Raw genomic sequence first — 27628 nt, 5'->3', positions numbered from 1 at the left:
CATGTGAGCATGCCCGAAACATTTCAGATAATCCAAGCTGTACTCTTTGTCTAATACTTGCATGAATAAACACTGTTGGCACTGGCTACCTGTCCGGACCTGCTGTTTTCTTTTTGTCTATCTATCCTATATCTATCTATCTATCTATCTATCTATCTATCTATCTATCTATCTATCTATCTATCTATATATATATATATATATATATATATATATATATATATATATATATATATATATACTTTGTTCTTGCCTTTGTCCCATACATCCCCCCTATAGACATCTTCATTAACCTACTGATATAGCATATATTTTCCACTTTCAATTAAGCAATTCATTTCTTTCACAGTGCATATGTTAAGAGATACCGAATATTAACCAAACACATTCTGAAAAGGTCCTTATTATTGACCTAATATTCCTAACACACACACACAAAAAAAAAGGATGTTGTATAATATTTACTAAAGTTTATTTGTTTGTTTTTTGCTACTATTTTACTACAGTTTTAGTTTCAAAACCTTATCATAAACAATTTATTTAAAATTACTCTGACATCCTTTCGGGTCTATTCTTCTTGTCTTTTGGAACAAAAGACCCTTTCCCACCTGTGATATCAGAAATAATTTCTGTCAGACCAGGTCCAAACAGGCTCTTTCCCTTGTAAAGAATTTTCAGAAGCTTGGATTTCGATGAAACATCGGCTGACCAAGACTTCAGCCACAATGCTCTGCGTGCTAGTACAGCAAAGCCAGATATCTTGGCTCCCAATTTAATAACCTGCAGGGAAGCTTCAGTAATGAAGGATCTTCTCTAAGGAAGTTTCTACTTGAAGAGATTCAGACAAGGCATCGAACCATAAAGCTGCCGCACTTGTCACAGTGTCAATTCACACTGCAGGTTGCAATTGGAGACCTTGATGAACATATATTTTTTTCAAATAATCCTCCAGCTTTTTGTCCATTGGATCCTTAAAGGAGCAGCTATCCTCAATAGGAATAGTAGAAATGGCCCCTTCTACTTTAGGAACCATTTGTCATGACTCTTTAATGGAGTCAGCAACAGGAAACATCTTTTTAAAGACAGGAGACGGGGAGAAAGGCATCTCCGGCCTCTTCCATTCCTGTGCTATAATCTCCGGGGCACGGTCTGGCATAGGAAAAACCTCCACAGAGGAAGAAACATCAAAGTATTTATTAAGTCGATGACAGATTTATCGGAATCCAAGGTAGCTAAAAAGGTAGCTAAAACCCTCCTTTAAAAGTACACAGATGTGTTCAAGTTTAAATCTCGAGGTTACTACTTCAGCATCAGATGGAGGAATTATACTGTCCGAATCTTAGATTTCACCCTCAGAAGCTACCAACGTATCTTCCTAATCAGAGTTATGAGAAAGGGTAACTAGGGTAGCAGAAGCCAGAGCAGAAACCTTAGTATCCGAGTCTCTAAATTTCCTCTTGCATTTTCCCTGAAGCATGGGAATGGCAGCTAATGCTGCAGATACCGCAGAAGATACCTGAACAGTGATTTCAGCTTGCAAATAAACTCCCCCTGGAGATTGAGAGGAACGTGACGCAATTAAGGCTTGGGACACGTGAAGAGAAAGCTGTGGCATCGCCTTCATCCTGAGAGATGGTTGGCTCAGAAACAAAAAAAAATTCTTCATGTAAAATAGTTCTCTCTGCGCATGAGGAACAAAATTGTACAATTTGGCTCTCTAAGCAAAGCCGGCGTCTGTCCAAAGAAGCAAGATCCGGATCCATAATGCAGAAAAATAATTTATAATTGAAAAAGGTACTATCCCTTTAAGAGAATCCACACCAGAGCCAAATTCCCTCTTTGAGAACTTTTGGGCCCCAAGTAGAGTTATAACAGTAAGGGTAAAAAAGAAAGTTTTTATTTAAAAGTATGGCAGCAAAGAAAAACAATTCTTCAGTCACCTCAACACCACAGTCAGTGACTGAGGTGCCTACCTGTCCCAAAAGGATAACGATCCATTATAAAGGAGTAAGATCCGTTTGGCAGCTGCAAGAGACAAAATTATCCTCTCCAACGCAACCGCTCTGGTCTCAGCCAGCAATGGAAGTGAGTCACATGATCGACTAAAGAAGCTGCGCCACAGTTAAGTGAAAGCACGCATTTCCAGCAGAAAGATTTACAGAGAAATAACAGTAAGCCGCTTCCTGATTGTGTAGTCTGTCAGAGTTGGCTAGGGATATCGCAATTGTGCGATCTAAAGCTTTGCTCCAAACGCTTGTTACCAATAAAAATGCAAAACAGTACTCTCTGAGCCACATCTTAACCCCTGAGACACCAAAATATTTAACTACTAATGTATAAAGGTAATTAACTCAGTATCTATGGTCACATCTATTGACAAAGTGTCTGCTCACTGCCTAAAAGAATCCTAATCCTAGGATTTTCTGTTGTCCCATTAAATTTGCAGTTTCTGAAGTAGCTTAACCCCTTTAGTGCCCACCTCCTAGCCCCAGAATAGAAAAATGCACTTACCTGCACATTCAGCTGTCTGGCAGGGGGACAGCCCACATGGTATGAGAGGATGCCACTCCTCACAGAGACCTGTGGAAAAAGGAAAGAACAGAGTAAACCTACTCTGGCTTTCTACACAAGGGCAGCATGTTAGGAAAACACAGTGAGGCCCACCTCACAAATTCCTAATTGCTTTAAAGCCACCCTGCCCTACTAAAGAGACTAACGTGGAGTACGACTAGACCCAATCCTTTAAAAAGAACAAACCTACTCTGGCTTTCTGTAATGGTTAAAATCTTGCTTGAAGTGAATTTTCTTCAGACACCAAAACTTCACCTCTTCCATGCACCAAGGCAAAGAGAATGACTGGGGATTCTGGGTGGGTGAGTGATACTTAACAGCTTTGCTATGGTGCTCTTTGCCTCCTCCTGCTGGCCAGGAGAGATATTCCCAACAGTAAATTATGAAGCCGTGGACTCACCATATCTTAGGAAAGAAATAACCTCTGCCCTCTGGTTAATTTTTCAGCTCGCGGTAGCAATCACCATCCACTTGTAATGGCTGGTTATTTATCTCATGCCCTCAAACGGGCAAATTTGCATTTTTTGCGGGTGCAAGATAAATTAGTGCTCCACTTGTAATCTAGCCCTTATTGGGCTATTTTTCACTTATCAAATTTCAAAACTAACAAGACTTGATGACCCCAGACTTGGCAAATTTATTTATTTTTCTCCCATTTCCTGCCCCCCTGTATCATGTGACAGACATCAACCAATCACAGACTATTATACGTATACCCAGTGAGCTTGTGCATATAGTCAGTAGGAGCTTGTTCACATGAAAGTGTGCATTTAAAAAGACTGCAAAAATTTGATAATGGAAGTAAATTGGAAAGTGTCTTAAAATGGCATGCTCTTTCTTAATCATAAAAGTTTATTTTGACTTGAGTGTCCCTTTAAATATATTTTGTGTAACTGTAAAACTGTGTAAAAACTGTGTACAAAATGTAAAGCTCACAAGATGTATCATGCACACTAACTCCAAGCAAATGATACATCTGTAAAAAAAAATCAGCCAGTTTTACTATCTTTGAATGTTCACTGCTTCTGTCACAGGCTGGGAGATTACTACAGCTCCAAGATGGCGGCGCCCAGTATGAAGAGGCGGAGCTTTAGTATCTGGCACCTTTAAGCTATTAAAACAGGAGAATGGATTTGAAAAGAGCTACAGATACAGGAAAAAATTGACTTACATACGGCTAGATTTGAGGTACGGCTTTTAACACTGAAATGGCCAGGAACGCATATTATGAGTTGCGACGGTATAGTTATATCGCAAGCATTTTAGCCTGTAACGCAGCGTCCATTGCACACTAAAAAAAATGACATTTGAGTGCAGGATTTTCATAGCGCCCGTATTACAGGTTGTGTGGTTCTGCGAAAATGCTTGCGTTACAGCCTATATCGACTCTATCTATACCGCCATCTGAGACCAGTAGTTATGTATTTTACGAAACAAAAATGTTTCACAAAACTCATAACTAAACTGTTACAAAATACACTAACACTGATAAACTACCTATTAACCCCTAAACCGCCACCCTCCAGCATCGCAAACACTATATTAAACTTATTAACCCACCCACTGCCATCTATCCACATTGCGACTATTAAATACATTTATTAACCCTTAATCTGCCACCCACATCGCCAACACTATTTAAATATATTAACCCCTAAACCGCCGTTCCCTGACATCGCTGACACTAAATAAACTTGTTAACCACTAAAACTCCGGCCCTCCACATCACCGCCACTAAATAAACCTATTAACCCCTAAACCGCCAGCCCCCACATCGTAACTACTAAACTAAACCCATTAACCCCTAAACCGCCGGCCCCCTACATCGCAAAACAATAAATTAAACTAACCCCTAAACCTAACACCCCCTAACTTTAAATTAAAATCACAATATAACTATATTTAAATATATAAAAACTTACCTGTGAAATAAAAATAAGCCTAACATTCAATTCTAATTAAAAAAAATACCAATTAAAAAAAATCAAAAAAAATCGAAGATTACAAAAAATAATAAACAATAAAATTGCGAAAAATAAAAAACACTAAGATTACAAAAAATTATAAATGAAATTATCAAAAATAAAAACAATTACACCTAATCTAATAGCCATATAAAAATAAATAAGCCCCCCAAAATAAAAACACCCCCTAACCTACAATAAACTACCAATAGCCCTTAAAAGGGCCTTTTTTATGGCATTGCCCTAAGTTAAACAGCTCTTTTATCCTGGCAAAAAAATACAAAGTCCCACAACAGTAAAACCCAACACCCAACCAACCCCCCAAAATAAAAAAATCTAACTCTAAAAAAAAACTAAGCTACCCATTGCCCCTAAAGGAACATTTGTATGGGCATTGCCCTTAAAAGGGCATTCTGCTCTTTCTCACTGTCCTTTAAAGGGCATTCAGCTCTTTTACACGTTGCCCAAAGCCCTAATCTGAATAAAACCCCACCCCAAAAAAAATAATTACCTAACACTAACCCCAGAATATCTACTCACAATTCTTGAAGTCCGGACATCCATCTCCATCCAGGCAGCGAGAAGTCTTCATCCAGGCGGCGACATCTTCATCCATCCCGGGGGCGTTTTCTATCTTCATCCCGGTGGTGGGGGGCGGAGCGATCAGGACCTGCGATGACATCCTGTGCGGAGCATCCTCTTCATACAGTCACCGTCGTATACTGAAGTTAAATGCAAGGTAGCAGTTTCAAAATGGCGTACCGTGTATTCCTATTGGCTGATTTGAGTCTTCAAATTCAAATCAGTCAATAGGATGAGAGCTTATGAAATCTTATTGGCTGTTCAAAACAGCCAATAGGATGAGAGCTACTAAAATTTAGGGGCAATGGATAGCTTAAGTTTTAGTTAGGTTAGTTTTTTTATTTTGGGAGGTTGGTTGGGTGATGGTTTTACTGTTGGTGGGACTTTGTATTTTTTGCCAGGTAAAATAGCTTTTTAACTTAGGGCAATGCCCCACAAAAGGCCCTTTTAAGGGCTATTGGCAGTTTATTGTAGGTTAGGAGATGATTTATTTTGGGGGACTTTTTTATTTTTATAGAGCTATTAGATTAGGTGTAATTGTTTCTATTTTTGATAATATCATTTATTATTTTTTGTAATCTTAGCATTTTTTTATTTTTCGTAATTTATTAATACTTATTTTTTTTTTTATTTTAGATTTTTTACATTTTTTCGTAGTGTTAAGTTTTTTAAAATTTGTAATTTAGATTTTTAATTGGTAGTGTTTATAATTTTATTAGACTAGTTAGGTTAATTTATAGTTTAAACTTAGTTTTTTTTATTTCACAGGTAAGTTTTTATTTATTTTAAGATAGTTATATTTTAATTTTAATTTAAAGTTAGGGGGGCATTAGCTTTAGGGGTTAATAGTTTAATTTAGTGTTTTGCGATGTGGGGGGCAGCGGTTTAGGGGTTAATAGGTTTATTTAGGTTTATTTAGGTTTTAGCGATGTCGTGCAGGGTTTAATAACTTTTATTAGTGTGAGTTGCGGGGATTGCAATCCGCACTTCAGGTGTTACTTTTTTTTCTAAAACTTTCTCCACATTGATGTCTAAGGGAGAAAGCGTGCCCAAGCACGTAAACTTAGCTCTTGGAGCTTAACGCACAGCACAAAGAGGCTTTCAGTAACTCGTAATGGCTGCGATATGGAGAGTGCAATAACGCAATTTATTTGGCTTTAGTTACCCACCTTGTTTAGGTGATAGTGAGTAGTTCCTATTCCTTTGTAATTGTGCACAGCAGTTTATTGCCCCCTTTAATAACCCAACACACATGCTCACTATGCTGATAATGCCCATTTTCAATAACCATAAGAAGGATATACACACATAACTTGATGGGTTTGGAGCACAACAGGTAATATATCACCTATTAGTATCACTATACACTATTAAAAATAATAAATTGACCTACAGGCCCTTCAGCCTTTAGTATATGCTACAAACCTGTGAGAACTGCATTTTCTTTGTCATTAATCGTGCATGTTTGTTTTTTTGGTTAACATCATGTGTATTAAAGGGATACTGAACCCAAAATTTCTTTTTCGTGATGCAGATAGAGAAGGTAATGTTAAGCAACTTTCTAGTTTACTCCTATTATTTTTTTTCTTTGTTCTTTTTGTATCTTTATTTGAAAAAGCAGGAGTGTAAGCTTACGAGCCGGGCCATCTTTAGTTCAGCACCTTGGGTAGCGCTTGCTGTTTGATGTCTAAATGTAGCCCCCAATCAGCAAGCGCTATCCGTGGTGCTGAACCAAAATTGGGCTGGCTACTATGCTTAGATTTCTGCTTTTTCAAATAAAGATACCAAGAGAACGAAGACAATTTGATAATAGGAGTAAAGTTGCTTAAAATTGTATGCTCTATTTTTTTTTTTTTTTTTTAAATGATTTTTATTGAAGTCATAAATAAATACAGGAAATAGAGTATGCCCCAAAACGTTTACAGATCAATGTATACACAGCATAATGAGCAAAGTAATACATTCCAATATCACAAGCATTATTATAACATGTGGGCTATCTCATAGAGAGACTTCAGTTTTGTTATAGAGTATTATCAACGTAATATAAAGAAGAATGGTCCTCTCCTAGCTATATAGGAAGAAGAGTAAGGTATCTATTCAGATAAGGGTAAGGCTAGGGAGGAGGTAGCTCTATATTTTTATGGGGAAGGGGGATACAGCGGGCGAGAGCCGCTCAAAATAGAATAGGGGGGATGGAGAGCGGAGCCAGTTAGTATGTCAGATTCAAAAATATCCTGAGAACACAAATCTTTACTATGTACTATGAAATATAACTATCCTCTAATCACATCGTGCATAAATTTAAGCTGGGGTATGTAAAAATAAGGGAAATTTCCTAAGAAGGATACAAACAGGGGAGGTTAACTAAGTATATGAAAAACAGAGACAAATAAGGCCCTCGCATAGTCAGATGTCTCCATCACCATGTATTCTGTTAGTTACTACATATATATCCGAACTTTATATCCGAACTAAGGTCATTAACTGTGCTTTCCCAGTTAACACAGCCCAGCAGTGACCTTTATAACATGTATTAAGAGACCTCAGTAGAGCCAATGCCGGCTCTCGAACTGAAAAGTATTGTTTGGAGATATTTAAGTAGCATGCTTTTCAAACAAGAACAAACAAACTCAACATCAAAGATAGGTTTAAACATTTAGGGTAGCAACAGGATATTTACTATAAGAAAACTGATTCATGTCTGTTAGCAAGATATGTTGGAACTAACTAGATGTATGCGTCATGCATCCAGCCAGGACACTAAGCCAAGCACTAAAGATATAGCGGGGACAAGGGAACAAATTTCAAGATAACTATATTTCAGACAATGAGGAATGGAAGTAGGAACTGTTTGCTAGTCTCTTACATAGATAGAAGGGAGAAGTTGTAATGCTTAATTCTCTACTGGGGGCTACAGGAGTACTCAAAAGACAAGCCATGTAAGGCTAGGGGATCTAGTATAGTGATTAAATTGTAACAGGAGTTCGTATGATGGTATTCAAAATATATTTAACTATAATCCTAGTCTAGTGCCAAGGGAATATAATTCTGTTCAGATACTTTTTCCAGCTGCAGACTGATATAGAGAATAGATTTATAAATGTCACATAATATCTATATGGGTCATAGCTTCATGAAGAGTAGAGTTTAAGCTAGGCTAAAAAGAAGCGATAAAAACCTACATAGTATCTAACTATCTAATATCTGAGTTAGTACTGAATAGTAAGTTCGCCTGTAGGGAATTATGACAGCAGAAGCAGGAAGCTTACTGATGTGATCCCTGGAGGGTTCAAAGGGATAACTAAGTTGCATCCGCTCAAAGTATTGCTTTTATTACCCATAGTACTTTAAATGGTATGTGTCACCTTTAATAATAATCAGAATGAGCTTATTGTTTGTACCTGTACATATAAAGATAAGTATCTATATAGAATCCATCCCATCTTAACTTTGGAAGGTAATATAAAAAGTGAAACATTACAGCATAAAAATAAGATTTACAAATATACAATATTTAAGACTATCGTGGGCATATGGCCAAATTATTCCTTAAGTTGAAAAGACAAGATTTTACACTGGATTGTTATAGAGCTGCAATATATATCTTATTCAACTTAAAATTGTGAACATATAGCTTAAAACATTTTATATCTTATAATCCCGTATGGTGTTCTGACAGGCTCAACATGTATGGTCACAAAAAGGAAACTAAGTCAGAAGGTTTGCCACTTATGAACGCAAGTGAAGACATAATATATCTAATAATAATTAGGGTGGATTGTAGTAAGTTTAGCACTAACATACAATAAAGCTAGGAGCTAATATAACAGCAATAATAGTGACAAACATAACTTATGCATTATGAGTCTCATAAGAAATATACAGGAATGCTGAAAACATATTTGCCCATAACATGAGATAAGTTGCAATGATGAGTAGCAAAAACTAGCATGACAAATGCAAAACTGTTATAGATATATAGTGTTACGGTACCAACAGTGTACCAAGGGTTAATACCAGATGAACAATGTCCTGCATAGGGAATCAGCAATTCACAACCCAGCCAGTTTCAGGTTTAAAACAGAATGACATTTATTAAAGGCTAGATGCCTAGTATTTATACAGGTTTGACCCCAGATGGGGGGGTTGAAAGACTCTTGTACATTTAGATAAAAAGGGGAAGACGCCCTTTTATGAAACAGTAGAATTACATTACTTAAATACTTTACTTAGGCAGATAACAACTTAAACACATTTGGCTTGTCTTATCACCTAGCGTCTGCTCTCTGAGGGTGATTAAACAATGGTCTGTTTATTACTTAAATGTAATTATAGCACACAATAGCTGAGGCCAGAAAACCTGTCTTTAGAAATTAGTTTCTTAGCTAAACACAATTAACTCCTTCAGTCCTGACAGAAGGGTCTGTCACATATAGTAAGACTAGGCTCCATGAATCTATACATTGCTAGGGAGGATTAATTTGAAACAACTGACTAGAGGAACAACTGTCATGTAGCTAACATAACTTAAGGTGAATATAGTAAGGTCCAAGGCCATGAGTTCACATACTTCAGGCCCAAAGGCCATCATCAACGATATCCATCATCTAGTAACCCATGGCCAAGGGTCTCCCAATGTGAATCCAGGCAGGTTAAGGAAAGGGCAGTAATCCCCGGAGTCATACAGGAGGCCGGTCAAGAGTGTTAGAAAGTCAGCCGACTCCAATTCTGAGTTGGGGCAGCTCTGTAGCTGATGGTCTAAGGAAGGGTACAGCGGGAAATGCAGGACCTACTTTCCTACCGACAGCATATGCAGCATGGCTCGCATGACAAGTAAGGCCATCTGTTCCGGAGAGGGTCATCTGGGCTCTTAGTGGAAGGACCGGCCTTTTCTCTAACCGGCAGGTGCTGATTGACTTCAGTAACGAACCACAAGGTAGATAAAATGACCTCCTGACATCCATGCATGAAATCGGATCACTCAGTTCCTTCTGCCTACCCAATCTCCCTAAGTCAGACCCTTCCTCCAGTGCTTGGGTGCGAGAGTGGGTTACGGAGGTAGCAAGTGAGGAAGTCTCTGTGAACCGGCCAAATTCGCTGTCTGTTAGATACAGCGGAGCTGATCTTGGCTGATCCTCCATTCTCCATAGTGCCAAGTCCTTTTCTGCGCCACTGTTTCCTCCGATTAGTACCGGATCTGAACTCTCAGGCTCCTCTCTTTGTGGCTCAGATAGGCAGGTCAGAATCGTTATTAAGTCTTTGGTTAGACTCCAATAATGTTCCTCCAGGAGTCTCTGTGTTCTCAGCTCCCATGTTTGCAGAGCATCTATAACAGTCAGCGTAGATGCCTGGAAGTTGTGCTCATAAATTCCACGTGGCATAATGAAAGGAAGTTTTTTCCCATAGAAATAGCTTAATGAAGAACAATCTGTCCTTGCTTTGTGTGTAAATCTGCCAGGATTAATATTCAGCTAAATAGTAAAGTGATTTCAGGCTCCATAATATAAATTAAATGCTATATTTTTAACTAAAAGCTAGGAGCTTCCCAAAAGTATGTCTGGCTGCTGCAATAGCTGGCTCCGCCCCCTGTATGCTCTATTTTTAATCATTAAAGAAAAAAAAAATGGTTCAGTATCCCTTTAACGGCAAAAGCATTTTAGGATTATAATCACTAGGAAAACACCCTGGCAATGCTAGACAAAGTTTAGACATTATCTATCAAAAACAAGTGCAAAATGATGTCCAACCCCATAATATAAACTTATCCTTAGCAAGGGAGTCTAAGGATATGCAAAGGAAAAAAGGAATGTCTCACTCTTGTCATCTGAACTCCACTGTAAACACCAGCTCCTTCGTGTCAGTGTAATGCTGCCCCAGACAGCTTTAATGAATAGTGTGGATAGTGTGTAGACCTCATTTGCATATCCTATCCAAAAAGTCTTTCTCCAGAAAAAAACTGTGAAAAAAGGGAAAAAAAACCCTAATTTGTTTGGATTTTCAGAAGCACTAGGCAAAGAATTATGATGCAGAACATAGAGTCCCATTTATTAACTAGCCAATGGACAAAGTTCCTAGCCAGGGAAACACTGCAATGTTAAAGGCAAGTGGCAAGACCCAACACAGGCAAACAATTGCTTGTGCAGCCCCCTCCCCTTGCTGTTACACAACCAACTGTTCTAGAGAATTGTTTGTCAAGTATCCAGGACTAATTAGTCTGGTCTGATTTAAAGGGACAGTCAACACCAGAATTTTTGTTGTTTAAAAAGATAGATAATCCCTTTATTACCCATTCCCCAGTTTTTTGCAAAACCAACACTGTTATATTAATACATTTTTTACTTCTGTGACTAACTTGTATCTAAGCATCTTCTGACCGCCCCTAGTCACATGACTTTTTGTTATTTTGCATATAGTTGCATTTTAGCCAATTAGTGCAAGGTCTGCCACTAGCCACGGGCGTGATCACAATGCTATCTATATGGCCTACATGAGCTTGCTCTCCCCTGCTGGGAAAAGTAAATAAAATAGAGGCGGCCTTCAAGGGCTTAGAAATTATCATATGTGCCGTCCTAGGTTTAGCTTTCAACTAGAATACCAAGTGAACAAAGCAAAATTGTTGATAAAAGTAAATTAGAAAGTTGTTTAAAATTACATGCCCTATTTGAAAAATAAAATTATTTTTTTTGGACTTGACTGTCCCTTTAAATGAGGTTGCAGAGATGCTAGAGACACAGTAGTCTTAATTTGCCATTGATTTTTGAACCTTTACGGTTAGTAAAGAAATCTAAAAAGTTGAGTTTATTAATGACAACATATGAGAAGCAAAAGGGGGAAACCTGACCTGGCTAAGAAGTTGATGGTGAGAAGTGAGCCAGACCTTCTAACCAATGGCAATTCTGCAGGATCTGACATAGTTGTGTGCTATTATGTTACCAAGGTTGCGTCATATGTATCTTCAAAATAGTTGGTGCCTTCCTGACCAGACCCATTTTTTTTTATCTAACAATTCAACTTTGCCTTGCATTAACATGTTTACACATATCATAGCACAATATGGTAAATAGGAAGTTGGACTTGGCAGTAATATTTGCTATGTCTTTGTACAAATGGAAATCTATGCGTTTAATGGAGTGATTATCTAAAAATGAAGTAAACACGATCCCTATACAACTTCATATTCCAGAAATGTTACATCCCCCAGGTTTAACTTCCTAAAACCAAGGGTAGTATGTTACAGACTCCCTTATTGGTTTAGAGGATTCTGATTAGACATGTGCATGGCGAAAAAATTCGGTTCAGATCGATTCGGAATTTTTCGAAGTTCGGTTCGGATCGATTCTAATTCGGAAAATTTTGAATCAATTCGTTTCAGATTCGTTTCGGATTCATTCGGATTTGAAGAAATTCGGCTGGATTCGGTTCGATTCGGTTCGTAAATTCGGCAATTCTGTAAGTGTTAGGTGTGATTAGACTAGTATTATACTGTATATTAGGTGTTAACCTAACATACTGTATAATACTAGTGTAATCCAATGGCCATCCGAATTTACGAATCGATTCGGTTCGATTCAGAAAATTCGGCAAAATTTGAATTCGGAAATTCGGTTCGATCCGAATCGCCGAATTTGCAGAATTTTCCGAATTTCCGAATCGAACCGAACCAAATCGCACTTGTCTAATTCTGATAGCTTCATACATCAAGGCAGATGGTCTACTTGTAAAATATACTATGTACTGGGCTATCAGAAACAACCAAGGTTTTTATTAAACATGAGTTCTTAACCACTTTGTGAAATACTAGCAATGTCTTGCAGTTCTGTCTGGCAGCTAAAGAGTTAATTTCAAAATTAAGAGGGCTTCTTTTTTTATAATAGCAAAATACTAACATTTATGCTCCATTTTGCTAACCTTTCATCAAGATGAAAAAGCTCATTAAATTCACATTTAAGCTGGACGGTGCATCAATGCTTATGTAATTAATATGATAGGATAAATATTAATCACAATAATATCACTGCGCACTATATCCATTAAAATAAATGAAGTTTCTCAGCTTGCCAGCTCTGTTTATATAATGTTTGATTAGCAGTGAAAATAAGCAGTTAGGGCCGCTTCTATTATGAAAAACACTGACTTGTCATTAATCTGACTTTGTTTCTGCTTTTCCAGTGTGCGCCTTAATCGTTGACATTTTGAAGAAGACAAAAGTTGACAAAAACCTAGTAATAAATCGAACTAAGGTATAATATTAACCCTACTGCAATATGTTGCTTGCATTCAGATCTATTAATAATAGGACATTTCTCTTATTTCTAACATTATACATGTTTTATACATACTACACGCACACCCGCACAATACACATGTACACATTCAGACAAGTAAAATGACAAAAATCTAAGGTTAAAGGGACATTAAATACTTTGAGATGGTAGCATAAAATGATAAATCTTATATACTGTATATAAAAAAACACTGCAAAATACTTATTTATTTTGTCCCCCTTTCCTGTAATTCCATTCTGAAATTGTGAGCTTTTCAGTTTCTGTTAGAAATGGAAGTGCAGAACACTGTTATATTCCCCACAACCATTGACTGCACACTCTAGTGACCTGTTTATAACTGTTATATTGTGAAGGTAAGCGAAGGTAACCTAAGTTACATCATGGCAGCTCCCATTATTTTATAGACATTAAAGGCAAGATTACAAGTGGATCGGTAAATTATTGTGTGCCTGCAAATGGCCAAATTTGCCCATTTGCGGGTGCGTGACAATTAACCAGCCATTACATTTATCCACCAATCAGCAAGCACTACCCATGTGCTGAACTACCTGTTGCATGTTCTATCTGAATCATGAAAGAAAAAAAAATTGGGTTTCATATCCCTTTAATACAATTTGCAAGAAAAGCGAGAAAATGGAAATCACGACTGCAGCATATAGAAATGGGGTGTAACGTTCTGTAACTGTTTGTTTTAGTTCACACATTGGGGTAGATTTATCATAATGTGAGCGGACATGATATGATGTAGCGTATCGTCTGCTGCACATCGATAAATACCCACAGCATACGCTGTCTGCATTTATCATTGCACCAGTAGTTCTTGTGAACTGCTGGTGCAATTCTGCCCCCTGCAGATTCACAGCCAATGGGCCGCTAGCAGGGGGTGTCAATCAACCCGATCGTATTCGATCGGGTTGATTTCTGTCCACGGCCTCAGAGCAGGCAGATAAGTTATGTAGCTACTTTATAACTTCTCAAGGCTCGCGTGGAAACAGGCTCATCAAGTTCAATACGGAGCATGATAAATAGTCCCCATTGTCGGGATTGTTGGTTTCAGTACAGCCGTACAAAGGGGTTAATTCTAAACAGCTGCAATATAAACTTACAAAGGGACATTTTATATGTCAGTTTTGATTGGATTCTCACTTTCCATTCTGATAACAAGTACTTAACAATCTAATGAAAACTCATCTGTGGCTATAGCCTTTTAGAGGTCAAATCCATTTTGTATTGTGATTATTTGAAAATAAATTAATTAATTAAAATAAAAACCCCACTTTCCATATTAGCTAAAACCAAAACCTTGTAATCAGGAGCAGATATCAGAACAATTGGAATAAACCCCACAGGACTGTACTGCTAATCCTAAGATGAACACAGGTCAGGAAACATCATAAGAGCAAAAGTGTGTAGCTTCCAATTACTGATTATGTTGAGGTCTGATGCTGAAGTCCTTTACTGCAGACCCTGGAAGCTGACACTCTAAGCTTTCTATTAGCGTACCCGGGGCCATGAAGATGAGGAGAGAGCTAGCATACTCTCCTATAAGCTTAGGTAAGTAATTTAGTCAAACCAGGTGACAATTTTCACCTGTAGCAGTAGAACATATACTTTGTTTAATGAAAATGGATGTAAATGAATGGCCAGTATTCGTTTTGTTCAAAACAAGAAGAATACCGAACAGCAAAGTGTTTTTTTGAACATACAGAATGATAGATTCGCTGAAATCAAAAATCTTGCATGTTTAGATTTCTATTTTTTAGATAATAGAGGATCCACCTTTTTTTTTATATAGTACCAACAGTTGTCTGTTCCTATGGTTCTCTTTAACCTTTTCCTGCCGTTATGCCATTGTATTCCGTCACAACGGCGCTGGGCTTTAAAGCCGTTATGACGGAATACAACGTCATAGCCAACGGCTGTCCTGAAGCCTACTGCGCTTGCAGGATTTGATCGCGTTCCTAGGGTCATAGGGATGCCCCCCAGACCCGATCCCATAATTGAAACCTCATGATTGTTTGCAGGATCACGTGATTTCAATTTGTCTACATCAGAACGTTGTTCCAATGTAGACTTTATAACCCGGTCACGAAACGAACAACAACTAAAACAGTTCAACTCCTTTCTGTGTTTGTTTATTTGTAGACAGAAACATAATATTTAACATGGCAACAATACTAATAAAAGCTAACGAGATGCATATTTGCTTATAATTATATCATGCTGATATTTTGCCTCAAGGGGAGAACTTTGTTTTGTGTAATATTTCTCTCTGTCTTTACAATAAAGCCAACATATTTTAACATCTCAATTTAATATGACACAAAATCATTCCGAGTTTTATAATTAGATTTTACTTTAATGTATACATCTCTTGCTGCAGATGACATAAATGTATAACAGAAAAGGTATTCTTCTTATGTACCTGAGGTCTGTCAATCATCTTCTGACTGACGTTGTCATATTTGTTTGTGTTATTTCTTAACTGTATTCTAAGTGCCTGCACGGCTTCTACAGAGAGATACAGTAACTGAATATTCCAATCTAATAAGGCATTAAATGCCAGAAAATCCAAAAATGTATAAACTATCTTGTGATAAGAGATTGGTCATGTATCAATTTTAATGAAAATTGCTATATCCAAATGACTATGAATAGACTAGGAATTATTTTAAATCTTTACAACCTTTAATTATAGCCTAATCGAGATGAACACAGTTTTATGTTAAGATACTATAAACCCAATGACATTTTTTTTAATTTCACATCAGGCACCTGTACAATCAGCACTGACGATCCTAAACAAATGTTTGCTCTTCTCACTATTCTTTTCCCTTTCACTTATGGTTGCACCACATCTGACCCCACTGCTAAGCTTCTGAAGTTCACAGATGACACCACTGTTGTTGGCCTCATTCAAAATGGAGATGAGTTTGCTTACAGACATGAAGTTCATCAGTTGGCTGTCTAGTGCAGTAAAAACAACTTAGAGCTAAACACGTTATATTGTAGCTAGCTTAGGTTTTACTTTTATTTCACAGGTAAGTTTGTAATTATTTTAACTAGGTAGGCTAGTTAGTAAATAGTTAACTACTATTTAATAACTACCTAGTTCAAATAAATACAAACTTACCTGTGAAATAAAACCTAATCTACCTTACACCTGAAGATGCCGTCTGGATGAAAATGGAGCCGCCGGGAAGAAGATTGTTCAAGCAGGACTTCAACAACTGTGATGTTTTTTTGGGGTGGATGTTTTCTTTAGATTAGGGTGGGCATTCTTAAAAGAGATGAATGTCCTTTTAAGGGCAGCAAAAGAGCTGTATGCAATTTTCAGAGCAATGCCCATACAAATGCCATTTTTTAGGGCAATGGGTAGATTAGAATTTTTATATAGTTTTTTTTTATTTTGTGGGTTTGGGGGGGTAGGGGTTTGTAATGTTAGTGGGTCTTTGTATTTAATGGGTCTTTGTATTTATTTCTGAGCAAAATAGCTGTTTAATTTAGGGCAATGCCCTACAAAAGGCCCTTTTAAGGGCTATTGGTAGTTTATTTTAGATTAGTTTTTTTTTATTTTGGAGTGGAGTTTTTTTAAAAAATGGGTATTAGAATAGGAATTATTTTTATTATTTTTGATAATTTGTTATTTTGTGTATTTTTTTTTTTTATTTTTTTTAGATTAGGGTGGACACTCTTAAAAGAGCGGAATGCCCTTTTGAGGGCAATGCCCATACAAATGCCCTTTTCAGGGAAATGGGTAGATAAGGTTTAACTTTATTTTTATTTTGTGGGTTTGGGGGCTGGGGGTTTATAATGTTAGTGGGTCTTTGTGTTTTTTCTTTTTTAGCAAAAGAGCTGTTAACTTTAGACAATGCCCTACAAAAGGCCCTTTTAAGGGCCCTTGGTAGTTTATTATAGATTAGGGTTTTTTTTTATTTTGAGGGTTTTTTTTTTTTTAAAGGGGTATTAGAATAGGAATAATTTTTATTGTTCTGGATAATTTTGTTTGTTATTTTTTGTAATGGTAGTTTTTTTTATTTTTTGTAATTTTAGTGTTTTTTAATTTTTGTAAAGGTAGTTTTTATTATTTTGTAATGGTAGGTTTTGGTGTAAGGCAGCTTAGGTTTTATTTTTATTTCACAGGTAAGTTTGTATTTATTTTAACTAGGTAATTAGTAAATAGTTAATAACTATGTTTTACTAACTAGTATACCTAGTTAAAATAAATACAAACTTACCTGTGAAATAAAAAATAAAACCTAAGCTAGCTACAATATAACTATTAGTTATATTGTAGCTAGCTTAAGTTTTATTTCACAGGTAAATTACTTTGCATTTAGATTTAAATAGGTATTATTTAGTTAAGTTTAATTTAGTTATATTTTAATTATGTTAAAGTTAGGGGTGTTAGGGTTAGGTTTAAAGTTAGGGGGTATTAGGTTAAGGGTTAGATTTAAAGTTAGGGGGTGTTAGGTTTAGGGTTAGGTTTAAAGTTAGGGGGTGTTAGGTTTACTGGTTAATATAGTTTAATTTAGGTTGTTGCGATGTGGAGGCCGGCTGTTTAGGGTTTAATAGGTTTAGTTAGTATTGGCGATATTTGTGAACAGCAGTTTAGGGGTTAATAGCTTTAGTTAGTGTTGGTAATGTTTTGGAACGGCGGTTTAGGGGTTAATAGGTTTAGTTAGTGTTGGCGATGTGGGGGGTGCGGTTTATGGGTTAATAGGTTTAGTTTGTGTCGGCGATGTGGGGGGTGCGGTTTATGGGTTAATAGGTTTAGTTTGTGTCGGCGATGTGGGGGGTGCAGTTTAGGGGTTAAGAGGTTTAGTTTGTGTCGGCGATGTGGCAGGCTGCAGTTTAGGGGTCAATAGGTTTAGTTTGTGTCTGTGATGTTTTCGGAACAGTGGTTTAGGGGTTAATAGGTTTAGTTTGTGTCGGCGATGTGTGGGGGTGCGGTTTAGAGGTTTATAGGCTTAGTTTGTGTCGGCGATGTGGGGAGGTGCGGTTTAGGGGTTAATAGGTTTAGTTTGTGTTGGTGATGTGGGGGGGTGCGGTTTAGGGGTTAATAGGTTTAGTTTGTGTCGGCGATGTGGGGGGCTGCGGTTTAGGGGTCAATAGGTTTAGTTTGTGATGGTGATGTTTTCGGAACGGTGGTTTAGGGGTTAATAGGTTTCATTTGTGTTGGCGATGTGTGGGGGGTGCAGTTTAGGGGTTAATAAATTTAGTTTGTGTCAGCGATGTGGGGAGGTGTGGTTTAGGGGTTAATAGGTTTAGTTCGTGTCGGCAATATGGGGGTGTGTGGTTTAGGGGTTAATAGATTTAGTTTGTGTCATCGATGTTCCGGGACGGCAGTTTAGGGGTAAATAGGTTTAGTTAGTGTCAGCGATATCAGGGAACTGCGGTTTAGAAAGGAACAATGAAAAATTCTGAATATGAATAATGGAATCCGAAAATTCGGAAACATATTTGTTCATTTTCTGAATTTTTTGCGATGTGCCGATTCGGAAATTCAGATGCATCCGAATTGCCGAAACGTCCAAAATTCGTCCGAATTTGTACGACACTAAATGCACATCTAGGGCTCCATGTACTAAGCAGTCAGCGAGCTACCCGCAACAAATCTCGCGTCCAAACTCGCAAACTGATATGTACAAAGCCGTCAATTATGTAAAAACTCGCATCTTTAAAATTGCGAGCATACTTATCCGCCATACCTCGCTACCTCTCCATTTTTTACTGTAATTAGACACATTTGACCACCAACTCGCCAAAAACGAATGTACTAAAAAATCTATTTGTCCGCTTGCGTCAATCTCCGCCCCCACCTCGTTATTTTTGCCTCGCCACCTTTTAGGTGGCGGGCAAGGTACAAAACAATAGGAAAGCCACTAGACGCCAGTCTATACATATATAAAAGGCAGTAATATCAGCATTGTACTTACATTGTTCATTTCAGCAGCTATGGAGAGAATTCTGTTTTTGTTTATTCTCCGTTTGATGCAAATCCGGGCTAGAAGACAGAATACTGGAAATGTAGCTAATCGTATCGTTAGAAGAAGGAGAGTTCGAGTCCCCCGTGTATTCCTTCAACGGGTTGGTTTGCACGGCCTTTCTGACCGAGAGATCATACAAAGATTCCGGCTTGATCGTGAATCGATATTACACCTGTATCGAGAGATTGAAGATCATTTGGAGCCGATGACTGCTCGTTCACAAGCTATTCCGGGACTTCTGAAACTATTAGCGGCATTGCATTTTTTTGCAACAGGCTCCTTTCAGGCAGTTTCTAGCGTCATTATTGGAATGAGTCAATCTGCTTTTTCACGCCACTTATCCAAAGTAATAGGGGCTATGATGGTTATTTTTCATCGATATGTTTGTTTGCCATCTACCCCTGAAGAATGGCAATCTATCAAGTCAAATTTCTATAGGATGGCTGGGATGCCCAATGTCCTAGGTGCCATAGACTGTACCCATGTTGCTGTAAGACCACTTCAAGCTCGTGAGGAGATCTATAGGAATAGAAAGCATTTCCATTCCTTGAATGTCCAGATGGTCTGTGACCCCAACATGAGGATTATCAGTGTCCGTTCTAACTTTCCTGGCTCCTGTCATGATTCTTACATTTTAAGGCAGACTGGGTTATACCGGAAGTTCGAGGACGGAAATATGCCTGACGGATGGCTTCTAGGTAAGCATAACTGGCGTCTAATATGTCTCTCATTTCAATGTACCAAAATTGCGCCCAATTTGTCGACTGTAATCTGTATAGTTTAATTGTATTGTATAGTTCTGAATCTTTATAATTATTCTTATATTAATATTTATATTTATTATATCTTCTATTAGGAGATGGAGGGTACTCATGTACAGAATGGCTGTTGACTCCCTATAACAACCCACAGACCAGAAGTCAAGTACGTTTCAATGAAGCTCACCGATCTACCAGGGGGATTATTGAGAGGACTTTCGGTCTTTTGAAAATGCGGTTTCGATGTCTTGATCGTTCTGGTGGTGCTATGCAGTATGCACCAGAGAAAGTTGCAAAAATTATATTGGTTTGCTGCATACTGCACAATATTGCAATTAAAAGAGGCTGTCCATTAGAAGATGAAGATCCAATAGATGCTGATGATTTACCAGAAGAAATATGTGTAGAACAAGCTAATAGGCGTGGAAATGCAACAAGGGACATGGTTTCAGAACAATATTTTGTGTTTGAGGATTAAAGTTTCAGTTGATCAATAAAAAACTTTCTTTATTAACTTGTCTCCATTTTTTTTTAAAAATTAAGGTTATTAAAAATCACTCATGATAAACAGTTAAATACATAACAGTTGTTGCTCTTCAATTATCAAAGGTTTCAAATAAATAAAGTTTATGATCAAAGTTATTACAGACAATATTATAGGTAATACATTGTCTTTGTGACATCACACTAGTGTCTACAGCTGCTCTCACTCTTTTACATATGTGATTATTGTAATAGCTGATGCTAATTCATTGTATTGTGTCATTGAATTGTAGCTGTAACAAGCGACAGTATATTCAACAGTGCTTTATGTTATCAGATTGGATTTTTTAGTTAAAAAAGACTTGCTAATTTTATTTGTTTTATTCTAACCTCTATTTTTAACAGCTACTAGGTTTTCCCATATTCAAATAAATACCTTAAGGGCTTACTCTTAGCACTTATTTTCTTAACCTTTATAATATATTTTTGCATTCAAGATTTGTTAAAAGAATAGTGGCATATAGAAAATAATGGCAAAATAAATAATTTTATTACAAAATTATAATCTTTAAACATTATATATTAACAATTGTAAACCAAAGTAACTTGTAATACATATAAACACATCTGAAAAAAAAGGAAATGTTTAGAAACCAAATAACAATTGTAAACCAAAATAAATTCTAATACATATAAACACATATGAAACAAAGAAAATGTTTAGAAACAAAATAACAATTGTAAACCAAACAACATTTTAATACATATAAACACATCTTAAAAAAATTAAATGTTTAGAAACAAAATAAAAATTGTAAACCAAAATAAATTTTAATACATAAAAACACATCTGAAACAAATAAAATGTTTAGAAACAAAATAACTATTGTAAACCAAAGTATAAATGTTAATACATATCAACACATCTGAAACAAAGAAAATGTATAGAAAACAAATATCATTTGTAATAACTATAAACATCGATATTTACAAACCTTCATAAAATACATTAATCTACATATACATTATATTTTTCTCTATTTTTCGGGGATACATATCTATATCAATGCGCTAATGATTGACATAACGATTAATCACGTCATCGTCTAACATGTCGCGTCCTGAACCTTTTGGTGCTGGAGAATTGGTGATATTAGTTTATGCCATGGATAAATATTTCCCTAAACGGATTGGTGGTGTGAGGGGAGTGAGACAGGAATGCAGAGACAAAATTATATACGAGATGCTGAGAAGAATGCATCGTATTTCAAAAATTAAAAGAACAAGACGACAGTGTCTTAGAAAATATAGTGATTTGAAGAGAAGAGAACCGAAGTACTATAAATCGATTCTAAGATTGATAAGGACATGTAAGTTTCAAAATTATATATGAAATAATTTTTAATAAAAAAAAAAAGGGTTTATTTTTGAACTGCGTCATCATTGACGAATCCAGGAAAATAATATTTTCTGAGTGTTACTTTGACTATATTAGTATATACAATTGCAAAAAGTTACAAAAGTAAGCATGCAGAACTGAGTTAGTAGATTAAAATTTAACTATATTACTATATACACTTAAAAGGTTAGAAAACTTAGCATACAAAAATGAGTTAGTAGAGTAAAATATAACTATATTTGTATATACCATTGAAACATGCAGAACTGAGTTAGTAGAATAAAATATAAATATATTACTATATAACATTGAAACATGTTAGAAAAGTAAGCATGCAGAACTGAATGTTTTGAAAACAAAAAATTACTTGGAATAATTAATTAAAAAAATTTTATTACAAATTTTTATTATATATATGTTTATAGATATGAGAATTAGGAGAATGAAGTGTGCACACCCACCACGCTACTTAAGGTCAATGTTGGTGCAAACACCCAGAAGTGAAGCTCTTTCTCCACCTTTGCCAATAACACTATTGGATATTGAATTATCTCCAAATCCATATGAAATTTGTCATAAAAACACACAGACAGGTAATGACTTATTATTTAAATTTTAAATCATATATTTTATGTTTTGGCTTAAAAAGTTTTAGCATGCAATATTAATCAAGTTGCTAATTTACTTCTATTATCATTTTTTTCCTCATTAACTTTCTATCTTTATTTGAAAAAGAAGGCATCTAAGCTAAGGAGCCAGCCAATTTTTGGTTGAGAACCATGGACAGCACTCTTTGATTGGTTCTGTCCAATTAGCAAGTACAACACAGTTGGTTCACCAAAAATGGGCTGGCATCTAAACTTAGATTCTTGCTTTTCAAATAAAGATACAAAAAGAATGAAGTAAAATTGAAAGTTTATTTAAATTGCATGCACTATCTGAATCATGAAACTTAGAAATTGGGTTCTGTGTCCCTTTTAATGATTATTATTATTATTGTTTTAAATAATATATACAAGGTTTTTGATTTAATAGTTTTCTATCTTTATCTTTGTAATTTCGTTCATAGATATTACCATGGAAGACATGGAAACTAGTATGGAAATGGAAGAATTTCAAAATCCTGATAGTGTGACAATATTTGAAGCATTGACTTCAGATGATACTCAACCAAGGATAGAAGTTTTACCAACAATGATGTTAGATAAAGGTATGTTTCATACTCAGTAATCTTAAATCTAAGAAAATCCAAGTTTTAACTAATACATATTGTATATTTCAAATAGGAGTTGGCTCAGATGAAAGCTTTAAAGGAGTGGACATAAGTGTAGAAGCTAATATAGTAGATAACGTAGATAACAGCACATCAGGAGGTAATATTTGTGATGAAAAACCCTATCATACATTGAATATGTATATGAAAATTGAATTAAAATTTGCTTTGCATTTATTTTTCTACAGATTTATCTTCAACATCAACTATTGAAACTGCAGACAAAAGTACTCAGAGTTGTCTAGAAGATCATGTTAAACAAAAAATTTCTAAAATTAGGGCAACTTTGGGAATGTTAATGGAGCAAGTAGATTTTTTATACCGTAAATATGTAATTTGATTTCATTTTTTGTTTTGTCATGATTAATAACTGAGAAAAACTTTTGTGTTGAAGAATCAAAAGTGAGTTTGAATTTATGTAAATAAACGTTTTTTTTGGCCATAAAAAAATTTGTCTTTATTAAATAATAACATTTTAAACTTAAAGGGACACTGTATCCAAATTTTATCTTTTGTGATTCAGATAGAGCATGCAATTTTAATCAACTTTCAAATGTACTCCTATTATCAAATTTTCTTCATTCTCTTGGTATGTTTATTTGAAAAGCAAGAATTTAAGATTAGATGCCGGCTCCTTTTTTTTTTGAACAACCTGGGTTGTCCTTGCTGATTGGGCAGCACCAATAAACAATTGCTGTCCATGGTTCTGAACCACACATTTGCTGGCTCCTCAGCTTAGATGCCTTCTTTTTAAAATAAAGATATCAAGAGAACGACGAAAAATTGATAATAGAAGTAAATTAGAAAGTTGCTTAAAATTGCATGCTCTATCTGAATCACAAAAGAAAAAATTTGAGTACAGTGTCCCTTTAAAATACACAAAAAATAACTTAGTAAACAATATACAGATTAAAAAAATGAACAGTGACTAACATTTTAAAATTTGAGTACAGTGTCCCTTTAAAATACACAAAAAATAACTTAGTAAACAATATACAGATTAAAAAAATGAACAGTGACTAACATTTTAAAATTTGAGTACAGTGTCCCTTTAAAATACACAAAAAATAACTTAGTAAACAATATACAGATTAAAGAAATGAACAGTGACTAACATTTTAAACTTAAAGGGACACTGTATCCAAATTTTATCTTTTGTGATTCAGATAGAGCATGCAATTTTAATCAACTTTAATCAAAATTGCATGCTCTATCTGAATCACAAAAGAAAAAATTTGAGTACAGTGTCCCTTTAAAAAACACAAAAAATAACTTAGTAAACAATATACAGATTAAAAAAATGAACAGTGACTAAATAATACAAAATGTTCACTCCAGACGTGGCCTCTTTGGGTCTGTTGTAGCCTCCCTTTCACTGACAATAGCCAACAGAGATTGTAATGTCCTTTCGCTGATGGTTAAAGCTCTGTTAATTTGATGGTTTTTCTCTTCATCCATCTGCCTCTGCCACTGGAACATCTCTCTTTGCAGCTGTAATTTCTGCATCTCTATCTCATTCCTTTGCATTTCTATTTCCACATTTTTTTCTGACAGAGCAGCCCAGCGGTCAATATTTGTGTTAATAATATTTTGCATTTCTCTGTGGTCCTCTCTGTATTGCCTTGCCAGTGTCAACATTTCCCTCAATGCAACATCGCCCAATAGTCCTTCTGCCGGTGTATTGTCAATATTTACACCACCTGTTTGCAGTGCAATTGGTGGTGCCTGTGTTTCAACAGGTTCCTCAATGTTTTCTGGTGTGTGAATTTCATCCGGTTGCGCATCTCCCAAATCTTCAAGAATATCTGGAGTCTCACTTCCATCATGCCCTCCTGGTGGTTCATCTTGAATGGGATTTTCCACTATCGGCATGAGATTGATAGTGATCTCCCTTGATGAGTTTTCTTCTTCTAGATCAAGACATAACAAATTGTTAGTAAATAAAAATAAAATGTTATAAAAACACTTGCAGAAATAGAATAGAAGGAGAGAGCTGATACAACCGTCATACACCAATTTAATTTATATTATATATTTATACATATGTGATACATACCATCAAATAATGGAGATGAATGTCCAGTCAATCGCTGGAAAAGACGTCCCAAATCACCTATAAAAAAATAAATAACATAAAAATAAATAAATAAAATGTTTTTTTGTCAATGTAACGATATATTCAAAATTATTAATGGAAATGTATTTTGCAATTAACTGGACACTGAAGCAAAAATAATCTTTTTGAGAATAAGATATATTGCATGGAATTTCTATCAGCTTTCTTATGTAATACTATGATCAATTCTCAAAAAGAAAATAATGATAAATTTTAAAACCATTAGAAAGTTGATTAAAATAGCATGCATGCTCTACACGAATCCTCATTTAAAAAAATTGGTACAGTGTCCCTTTCATGAAAATCTATGATCATTGCTATTTGAACTTCAAATTACATTCCATCTGTAAAAGATCTCGAACTAGAATATGTCAATAATGACATTTGACATTTAAAAAAAAAAAAAAAAAAAAAAAAATTGAGAGATAAAAGAGATAAAACACACAACATTGAAATTATTCATTTGTAAAGTACTTACCAGTTGCTCTACCAACACCAGTTTGTGGAGTGCTGGTCCTTAGATCAGGTAGTGTGTCCGCCGAGGAAGTTGTGTGTGTAACATTAGATGATGAGCGTATTAATTGTCCATGTGTAAAACTGGCCGAAGGTCTGGAAACAGCTGCACTGGGTGGTCTTGAAACCGCAGAAGATGAAGTAGAAGTAGAACAAGTGGGCACTTCGTTACTCCTCACAGGCTCTGCTTGTGATGTTGGCATCGCTTTAAAAAAAAATTTAAAAAAAAATTAGGTTTATTTTTATTTCTAGTTGAAACTGAAAGCTAAAAGTGTTAATAATAATAATTACAGCAGAGAATGCATTTATAAACATCTTTCTAATTTAATTATATTATCTAATTTGTTTTATTCTCTTGATATTCTTTGTTGAAAAGCATTTGATTGATGCACAAAGAAGCCTCGTGTGATTGGCTCAACATGTGTATTTATTTTTCTTCAACTAAGAATATCTAGAAAATGAAGCCAAAGAAATAATGGAAGTAATATGTTGTTTAAATTTCAATTCTCTATCCGAATCATTAATAAAAGATTTTGGGTTTAGTGGCCCTTTAAAGGGACATGAACAAATATAATTACCTTTACAAATTGCATAAGAAAATGCTTTTTCAAAAATATTTAAATGTATTATGTTTTTGCATTCATTGGATTTTTATACTTTGAGGAAAAGCAAATCTATACAGGCACAGTAAATGATCATTGGTTGATGCACATAGATGGTTCATGTGACTGCTTCAACTATGTGCATAGCTATATCTGAAAAAAGTATGTTTATAAAGCGGAGAACAATTTGGAAAGATGTTAACAATAATATTCTATAGTCAAATAACGCAACAATCCCTTATACATATATGCGACATAAATGATTACAGTATTTGGGGCCTAAATGGCTTGTACAATCCCTTATACATATATGCGACATAAATGATTACAGTATTTGGGGCCTAGATGGCAAATAGGATACTAAAGCGTAAGAAGTCAGATAATGTTATTTTAAAGAAATATATATTGGAGACAATGACCTATCATAACTTTAAAAAAAACATTTACGTCAACTATGTTGTACATTTACCTCTTAAATCACTGTCACAATCATCCGTTATGCCAGTGATGATCTCTGGTCCCAGACGCTGAACAAGCTTCTGCTCATAGTCATTGAGGTCGGCCACATATGCTGGTCCACCTCCGGTAGCACGTGCCAAATTTTTTTCTCTGGCCAATTTAGCTTTGGCGAAGCGTTTAATGTCGTTGTAACGCTTCTTCAGCTGATCGACATCCTTTTTTCCTGGACCCTGGGCACTAACAGCGTCGCTGATCCTTTGCCAGATCTGCTTCCTTCTAGAAAAATTTGTCTGTTTGACACGACATCCAAACAAATAATCATAAGAGTCAATAATCATGTCAATCAAAACGACGTTTTGCTGATGAGAAAAGTGAGGATTCTTGGATTTTGAAGCGGTTTCAGATCCAGATGAAGCCATATCGAAATTGTAAATAAAGATCACAAAAACGAGCGCTCTGTAATTACTCTCCAAAAATTTTGGAACAATAATACAGTTGTTTAGAAAAGTTGTCCATTTATAGGAGCAAAATTCTATTCCCGCGACTACTATGACGTTCATGACACCTTACATGTCACGTGTTAACAATTGGCCAGACAATTGAACTGAAAGTTAAGTACATCAGCTTATT

The sequence above is a fragment of the Bombina bombina genome, chromosome 11 (genome assembly GCF_027579735.1).
Source record: "Bombina bombina isolate aBomBom1 chromosome 11, aBomBom1.pri, whole genome shotgun sequence".
In the NCBI taxonomy this organism is placed as follows: Eukaryota; Metazoa; Chordata; class Amphibia; order Anura; family Bombinatoridae; genus Bombina; species Bombina bombina.
This window is presented reverse-complemented; position numbering follows the sequence as displayed.